Source organism: Macaca mulatta, chromosome 11 (assembly GCF_049350105.2).
Source record: "Macaca mulatta isolate MMU2019108-1 chromosome 11, T2T-MMU8v2.0, whole genome shotgun sequence".
In the NCBI taxonomy this organism is placed as follows: Eukaryota; Metazoa; Chordata; class Mammalia; order Primates; family Cercopithecidae; genus Macaca; species Macaca mulatta.
The window spans coordinates 86,015,628-86,025,925 of NC_133416.1; positions in this window are offsets into that span (position 1 = coordinate 86,015,628).

Here is a 10,298-nt window from a genome sequence, read left to right on the forward strand (position 1 = left end):
GTATAGTCATTGTAACAATATTGAGTCTTCCTATTCATGAGCATGAAATGTTTGTCCAGTTAACTGCATTCCTAGGTATTTTATTCTTTTTGTGACAATTATTACTGGGATTGTGTTCTTGATTTGGCTCTTGGTTTTGATGTTGCTGATGTATAGGAATGCTACTAATTTCTGTATGTTGATTTTGTATCCTGAAACTTTGCTGAAGTTGTTTGTCAGCTGAAGGAGCTATTAAGCAGAGACTGGGGTTTTCTAGGTATAGAAGCATGTCACCTGTAAACAGAGATAGTTTGACTTTCTCTCATCCTGTCTGAATGCCTTTTATTTCTTCTCTTGCCTGATTGCTCTGACCAGGACTTCCAATACTATGCTGAATAGAAGTGGTGAGAGAAGACATACTTTCCTTGTGCCAGTTTTCAAGGGGAATGATTCCAGCCTCTGCCATTCAGTATGCTGTGGGTTGTGGCTCTGTCATAGACAGCTCTTATTATTTCAAAGTATGTTCATTCACTATCTAGTTTATTGAAGGTTTTTAACATGAAAGGATGTTGAATTTTATCAAAAACTTTTTCTGTATCTATTGAAATATAATCATGTGCTTTTTTGTCTTCAGTTTTGTTTCTGTGATGAATCACATTTATTGATTTGTGTATATGAAACCAACCTTGCATCCCAAGAATAAAGCCTACTTGATCATGATAGATAAACTTTTGTGCTGCCAGATCTGGTTTGCTAGTATTTTGTTCAGTATTTTCGCATCAATGTTCATCAAGGACTGAAGTTTTATATCTTTGTTGTGTCTCTGCCAGGTTTTGGTATCAGGATGATGGTGGCCTCACAGAATGAGTCGGGAAAGAGTCCCTCCTCCTCAATTTTTTGGAATAGTATCAGTAGAAATGGTATCAACTCTTCTTTGCATATCTGGTAGTATTCGACCATGAATCTGTCTGGTCCTGGGGTTTTTTTTGGTTGGTAGATTATTTATTACTGATTCAATTTCAGAGCTCATTGTTTGTATGTTCAGGGATTAAATTGCTTCCTCTTTTTCCTAGGAGTACATACATACACTGTTATGATCACATTGCAACTACGATTCTTGGTCTTGCCTTATTCATATAATATTACAACAACAACAAAATATTTTCTAAGAAACATGTAGACATCATTTTAAATATCCACATAATGGTTTAAATTATTAATATATACTAAGTTATCTAACTATGTTTCTATTATAGAGCATTTAGTTTATTTTTATCTTTTTATCATTATAGCTAGTGTCAAGATTCATTCATTCACCAACTAAGAGTGTTCTCTAGCCAGGAGATACAGTAGAAAACAAAAGATGGAGAATCTCTACCTTTGTGGAGCTAATATTGTGGCTGGGGAAGTAATAATATAGATACAGATAAAAACTTCTATATACATATAAATAAGTGGCATGGGACACAAAGAATACTAAGGCAAGACATATGTATAAAAGGTGACAGGGAGTCTCTCTTTTAGACAAGGATGAATTTAGAAAGCTTCTCTGAAGGGGAGATATTTGAACAGACACCTGAATGCAATCCTGATGAGATCATAAAAATGTTAGTGCATAAAATGTCTCATTATAATTTTTTAAGTATATGTATATTTATACATATATGAAAAATCAAAGGTGCAGAAATCCTAAATATTTTCATGCCATATCCTAAAGGCACTCTCCAGCAAACATTAATATAAGAAAATCAATAACATGATAACAGCAAAATAAACACATTTGACTCACTAGTTGATAGATGACAGGTTCAAAATATGGCTCAGGGAGTTATGTGATTACTCAGGCCAATTTTCTTGTCTGGCAGGTTACAAGTCATGGATCTGAAAAGGAACTTAGGCTTTATACTTCTCAGCAAAATCTTCTTCATCTATTTATAAAAGAAAATATGGTCAACATCCATGAGTATGATTCTAACAGGCTCATCTGCTTGGGTTCAAACTATTGGCAACAACATATCTACATATTATTATACTTATAAAACAACTTAGAATCTCCTGTGGAATCTAAGTAGACAGAAACCTGTTATATTCAGCAATCTATAACCTGCAAAGAATTTCTTCTGACAGTCAGGGTGCATAATGGAGGCTGCCTTTGCTTAGAATTTTACATAATCACTGACAGTCCGCCTTCCTGCAGAAGTTCCCATATTCAGCACTACAGTCCTTTGATCATAATGCAATAGGACACATGTCAGAAAATATATTTCTGTAAAGTGAAATAAATCTTGTTCTTTAACCCAGAAATGACTATAAACATTACCTTCATGCAAATTTCACTCATATGCATATATTCAGCTTCTGTAAGGAGAACACTGAATGACAATTAGGTAGTAGTATTTTTAATTGAGGACAAGATTAAACTTTACTTAGCAGATTCTTACATAGTACAAGCTCAAAACTTTCATCTATATGCTATAGTAAAAACACAACCCTTTGACCTCAAAGTATTTGAGGTTTTTAAATTTTTCTTTGGCTGAAAGAAAAACTGAAATTAATTTGGATAAGTCCTCTTGATGAAAAAAATTCATACAATATTTATATATCTGTTTTGTTCTTTAGTAGTGTGTTTATATATTTAGAGATAAAACCCAGCATTTCTTTTTTAGCTTTTTTGTTTGTTTGTTTGTTTGTTTACAATGTAGTACTGTAGGAGCTCAAAAAACATAAACAAAGCCTTAGGTGCATATACAAGGCTCAAACTGGAGATACGATGGATTTAAGACTGGGCAATGGTAAGAAAGAAGAAAAATAATGAAATGAGAATATAACTAAAACACTAGGGAAGAATTTGTGGTAAGAATGGGCAGATAAGTGTCAGGCATGGTGGCTCACACCTATAATCCTAGCGCTTTGGAATGCCAAGCCTGACAGATCACTTGAGACCAGGGGTTCAAGACCAGCCTAGCCAACATAGTAAAACCACAGTCTCTATTAAAAATACAAAAAATCAGCTACGCATGGTGGTGCACATCTGTAATCCCAGCTACTTGGTAGGTTGAGGCATGAGAATTGCTTGAACCCAGGAGGTGGGGATTGCAGTGAACTGAGATCGGACCACTGTACCCCAGCCTGGGTAGCAGAGCAAGACTGTGTCTAAAAAAAAGAATGTGTAGATAATAATCAGAAGTACCATGAGAAGGAGAAAGCAGAGAAGGAGGTAGGTAGAAAAAAAGATGTAAAGAATAGATAGAAATAGAAGCAAGAAGAAAGAGAAGAGAAAAGAAGTATTAATAGAGAGGATTAAATCAGCCCACAACAAAATGGAGGTATCAAGAAGGGAAAAGAGGAGAAAGTTAGAGGCAAAGGAAAGATAAATTCCAAGACTGAAAGTTACAGAATACCACTACAACTAGGGATGGAGGGATGCATAGATGCATAGATAGATAGATAGATAGATAGATAGATAGATAGATAGATAAACTAGCTCAGAAAGATACACAACTATCTCAGAGAACACAACATGTAGAAGTTCAACCAGGACTTTCCAGGAGTTAACACCAGGACTGGAAAGCTGAAAATTTCAAGATCTTATAGTCTTAGTTGTATGTACTTGCTCCCTTCTTCTTTTTCTGCAGTTTGGCTTCTAGTTAGAAGTTTTGTTTTCTCACAGTTGCCAGCTTTTCATCTACGCAGTATGACCAACATCAGAGAGTGGCTAGGATTCCGAATTTTAATCCTAGAATATCAAGGGAATTTGTTTGATTCAGTTGTATCAAGGATCCACCTTTGGTACAGTGGGTTTAAACTGCCTTCACTAGGGAGTTAGAATTAAATTGAGATTAGTTAACCTCCCACCTATTAATCGTGGGACAGTTCTCAGGAAAGAAAGTCATGAAATAGAAAAGTTTAAAGATGTCAACTTCTTAAAAGTAAAGATAATTAATTTAGAAATAAATGAAAGAAGAATACCTATAAGTTGGTAATGTAAAACTCATGTTGAGAGCAAAAACAAACAGAGGAAGAGATAGTAGGAGGGAAGGAATATTACGTTAAAGAGGAATCTCTTCAGTTACAACCAGAGTGCTTCATATTAACATCTGTGTTGGTAAACATTTTGTAACACCACAAAAAGTTGGTAAAAATTTTTATAACACCACATTCTGTTCTCCCTAGGACAGAATGTCTACTTATGAATTCACATAGTTTAACCTTCTACAACCAACACCTCTTGAGGGCAAAGATTGAGCCTTATTTGTGTTTATGTCAGCATTTCACAAATTGCCAGGCACTTAATCAATGGTTATGGAGTAAATGTACCTCATAGTCAAGGTGAAGGTAAAAAAGTTTAGTTAGAGGTGTGATCACATTATACATATCCATAAATAAACTAAGAATGTACTGTAAGGTATTTCTAGACAACAGGAAGATTGGTGATATTAAATCATACAGTGTTAAGACTTTGGTGCTATCTACTGATTCAATAAATTACATATTCATTTAAAAAAGAAAACCCTGTGTGTCTTCTTTTTACTGAACACATTTTTTCCCAAACATGAAAGGCTATCCATTAGGAAAGATGTGGATAGAATGGCCAACTTGATATACCCAATTCTCGGAATGCTCTAGGTTATGTTCCTTGAGGGAGCTCAGTAAATAATATCCTTCCCTCTCTGGATCTTGAACAAACTGGGGAGCAAGATAAAAGACCAGCATGTGGAGAAACAAAATATCTCCTTTATTATTGACAAAATTTGAGGAAGGATAAAATGGGAAAATTAAAATTGCTTTGCTAACTGGACCCACAAAAATAGACCGACTTACCCAAAGGGCAGCTCTGCATTGGGCCAGCCACCTCTGCAGAAGAGCCTGCCACCAGATAAATAAGGAGAAAATATAATATCCATGAGTATTAGAAGGGAAGAGGAATGACTTACTCCTACCTACAACATTCCAAATTAATGAACTCATATGATGAGTGAGGTGCATTAACTAATATTGAAGCAAAATACAAATGAATAATGAGAAAAAATGAAGTTCAAAAATTTTTACTAAATTTTGTTTTAAATAAAGATTTAAATTTACTCACTAATAATGCCATTGATTTCTGCTTGTAACTAATACATTATTACTATTTTTATTTATTTCTTAGTGATAGCAATTAAAGCTTTGGTTATAATTCTCTTACATTAATTTAGTGGAAGCTGTCCAATAGTAATCTATTAAATTTTCCCTGTTAAATTAGCATGATGGACTTTTAATGGATCTCTTAATAAACATTATGATGATCGAAAATATTGTGAAATCAAAATCACTCTGAATGACATTTCTGACTTTGTGTAGTAAAACAGTCCTCAAAGTCACGGATTCTGGTCCTCTGAGAAATAACTCAAAATCCATTATTAAAAAATTTCTGTACTGCTAGCAAGAAAAATGACAAGTGAACATAGACTAGGTCACATTTAACAAGATATTTTAAAGAAATAAGCTCTTTAATTAGCTAATTTAAAGTTTTCATTAAAATTCTCCAATTCTATGATCTTTCCCAATAAAATAGAGATAGAAGAAATGAGATTTGATTTCGAATTAAAGGAGTATAATAGATGGGTCATCTATTTGTATTTGTAAACTTCATGTCTTGGGATCATGTGTTCAATTATTTGTATCACCCATAAAGGCAAACCTTGAGGAGTTTAACTAATTTCAAAAACAACATTTCTTGTAGGATATAGATTCTTAAGACCTTCATGTACAGCCAGCAGCTATTTCCCTTTGCTTCTGTGGAAACAGACAACAAGAATTAGCAAAAACTGGAGAACTTCAATAATTTAACTTGGTTTGTGTCATTTAAAAAAATGCTAAGCTTCATGCTTACAGTCTCCGAGGATATATTTTAAAGAAACTTCTGCAAGTGGTCGAAAGTTGTGCTCTATGCAGCTGCAGTAACGGAATGAAAACTGCTTACCTTGGAAACAATGACTATATCATGCTTATGTCATCTGTGAACTACTTAAACAGTTTACATTGCTGAAGGGGTAGCAAGGCTCATTGTTATGTTTCCCTCTTGCCACTGTCATTTCCTATACTCACTGGGTATTTATTGCGAGAAAGCAAATAGTTTTTATTTTAAATTTTCATTAGATTTTTATTATTTGTGTAATATGTTTTCACCAAAGAAAAAGTAAATATATGCATATAATGACAAAAGATAATTTAGGAAATATTTGTCTTTTTCTTTTTTTTTTTTTTTTTTTTTGAGACAAAGTCTCGTTCTGTCACCCAGGTTGGAGTGCAGTGGCACGATCTCGGCTCACTGCAACCTCCACCTCCCAGGTTCAAGCGATTCTCCTCCCTCAGCCTCCAGAGTAGCCGGGATTATGGGAGCCTGCTACCACTCATGGCTAATTTTTGTATTTTTAGTAGATATGGAGTTTCGCCGTGTTGGTCTGGCTGGTGTCGAACTCCTGACCTCAGGTGATCTGCCCAACTCAGCCTCCCAAAGTGCTGGAATGACAGGTATGAGCCACCATGCCCAGCCAGGAAGTATTTGTCTTATAATCTAGCACTGAATATTTTAATTAATAACCATTAAGACATATTTATATGAGAATATTTGTTTTGCTTTGTTTTATTTTTCGTCATTATTCATTTAGTTCATTCACATATAAAGAATATTTCAAATACATTAAACTTATCATTTCTAATGACCTACAAATGTTATAGAAATTTTTTTAAAAAATAAAAGAAACATAATAAAGTGGAAATACTATGTATCATTGCTCTGAGACAACTACTAGAAATATTTTAAGATAAATATTTCATTTTCCCAATTTGTATTCTGAATAATTGAAATAACTGAATAATATATTAAGAACATACCCCATGTCAGTAAACGTGGAGAGACATCAATAGCATAGTGATCCAAAACATTATTTCTAGAATCACATTTCCTGGCTTTCTGAATTAAGACTATCACTCAGTTGTGGATAACAGGACAAATTGCTTAATTTATTGAACCTCATCTCTTTAATGGGGAATAAAGCACTACCTACCACATATGGCTATAGTAAAGTAACTAGTACATGGCATTTATGTAACTAGTATATAGTATTTTATATAATACTATGTAACTTGAAATAATATTATACCACTAGTATATACTTCATCAAATGAATAGCTATACTATGAACTATTTAACCAATTCTATTTTGATGGACTTTCATAGCATTTCTAATTTGTCACTATTAAATAGAATGCCTGCGATAAAAATCTTTAGACATACTCCTTTTTCATTTATCAAATTATTTTGCACAAAATGGAAAGGTAAGTCCAAGATTATTCATTTGAAAGAATTTCAGAAAACACAGAACTTTTTAATTTTAAATCTTAATTACGTGTGAGTATAAATAAAACTATGAATAAGCACAAAAGAACTCTTCTTGCTGTCAACAAATGCCATTATTTATAACCTGCATGGAGGAACAAAAGGACTCACAATCTTTCAGAAACTTACCTGTTCATAAATAGGAGAATTTCTCTCTTGCCAAATTTCTTCTAGAAAGCTTATACCATATATCTTACATCACGTATTTTCTGTTTAAAATATTCAAACAAATATTTAAACAAAAATAAAAACCATGTAACATAAGTTTATAAGTAACTGTCAGTGTGTAAATGTTTTGTGTTCAGGGTTTTATTTCAAATTTGTTACTTGTTTTTTGTAACACATCTTTCCAACTGAAAGAGTGATAGACATAATGTGATTTTCAGGCTACCCTCCAAAAGCCTTTATAAATCATGGTGTGTCTGAAATACATAATTTTACCATTTATTACAATCTAATATTAAAACAAAAAATGCATGGTGCAAGAAGAATAAAATTTATATTTCTCACAATACTTGATACAGCCACTAGATACTTGCGAAGGGTGTTGGCTCTCAGAGAAAGTCTATCAAGCCGGTTCTTTGGGGTTTTGGAAAGGAAAAAAAAAAAAAAAACAGAAAGAGTTAGAATAACAGAAATGAGAGAGACATAAAGAAAGCTTAGGATTAGGAGACATTCAGCTAAAAATAATAAAAATTTTGGAAAGAGATGGAAGAAGAAAAATAAATCAGTAGCCTTAGGATGGTGATTGATTTTTCCTGATGGTCTCCAGGGCAATTCCTCAAGGACTCAGAGGCAGAAATACTATTTGACCCAGCAATCCCATTACTGGGTATATACCCAAAGAAATATAAATCATTCTATTATAAAGAGACATGTACGCATATGTTTATTGCAGCACTATTCATATAACAAAGACATGGAATCAACCTAAATGCCCATCAATGATAGACAGGATAAAGAAACTATACAGCCATAGAAAGAAATGAGTTAATGTCCTTTGCATTGACATGGATGGAGCTGGAAGCCATTATTTTCAGCAAATTAACACATGAACAGAAAACCAAATTCCGCATGTTCTCAGTTATTAGTGAGAGGTGAACGACAAGGACACATGGACACTTGGGAGCGAGCAACATACACTGGGGCCCGTCGGAGGCTGGGGGATGGGAGGAAGGAGAGCAGCAGGAAGAATAGCTAATGGGCTACTCATAACAGCTAAATGCTGGGCTTAATACCTAGGTGAGGGGATGATCCAGGCAGCAAACCACCATGGCATATGTTTACCTGTGTAACAATCCTGCGCATCCTGCACATGTACCACTGAACTTAAAATAAAAGTTGGAGAAAGAAGAACCTGAGTAACGCAAGAAAAATGAACGAAAAGGAAAAGATGTTTTAATATATTGTAGTGGAACATGTATTTTTATATCTTTTAATTTTTTTTTCCCAAATAAGTGAATAGAGAATGGCCTATAGGGAGAAAAAGTCAAAAGACATAACAAAGAAAAAGTAGAAAATGAGAACGATTACAAATAATTTGAAATAACTACTAATTATAATTATAGATGGACTTAGTTAAAAAATAAAGCAGTTCTCAGGGGAACATGTATAGCCTCAAATGTTTATGTTTTCAAAAAAGTAATGACCATAAATTAAGAGGCCAAGTCTTTATTATTTTCTTCTTCCTTCTCCCTCCCTTTCGGATGACATCTTTGGCCACAGATGCGTGTCTTTCACGATTCCTCTCTGAAGTCTTAGCTCTCTCGAGACAGCCTTCACAGCAGGAGGAACCAGGGAGCATGGCTCCTTAGAGGTGGTAGTTGTTTCCTGATGCTGTGAAACTCTAGATTCTCTCAGTTTCCCTGTATGACCCTTCGAGTCTTTCAACCTTTGCACCCACTCGGCTCTTTGAAATGTCTGCTGTTGAACTACTTAGAACACACTCTAGTTTTGCTGACTCTATCCTTACAGATAGAGGAAGGATTTTCCACAATTGTTTCCTGCCCCCCACCTCGCAAAATAGTCCACAAATGATTGTAAAATTCACCACATTAAAATATATACATCTTTTTATCAAAAACAGTGAAAATAAAAGACAAAAATGACAAGATATATGCAACACATATAAATGATTAGTACCCAAAATATGTATAAACATCTATAATAAGCCAAATTAATAACAATATAAGAAAATGCCATAGGTAAGGGAATTTTAACAGAAGATCTGCATGACCCATAAACATATCATAAGCTTAAGTCTATTAGTAATTGTGAAAATGCAAATTAAAATAGCATCATTTTATACTCAGTAGATAGAAGAAAAAATTAATCTCCCAATATTAACTGTTGACAAGGATGAAAGTGACCTGAAAATTATACAGTGCTGGAGGCAGTACAAACTGGTTTAACCAATTTCAAAAACAATTTAACATTATATAGTAAACTTAAGATTGCATGTACCCTCAGACCAGTGTTACCTGATTTTTAGAAGTACATACTCAAAAAATCCTCCATGCTTGCAATAAAAAATATGTGTAAAATTGTTTCCAACAACAACACAGAAGTAGCACAAAAAATCAAATGTACATCATTTGAGAATCACACAATAAATCCGCATATATTCACATAATGGAATAATATACAGCAGAAAATAAATGACTTACAGCAACACTAAAAAGTATGAACTGATCTCAGCAACTCAAAATTGAGTAATAAAAGTAAATTATAAAATGATAGAGCAGAAATTCAATTATATAAAGTTGTACAAAATTTTTAAATGTACAATTAAATAATGTATTGTTTAATGATATGAAGATGTGGTAAACTATAAAGAAAACTATAAATATGTAGGGCAATATTAGGCAGCAACTTCCGGGCAGTGGTAATCTCTGAGAGGGGGATGCAGTGGCTTGGGTCAAGGAGGGGCATACAGAAA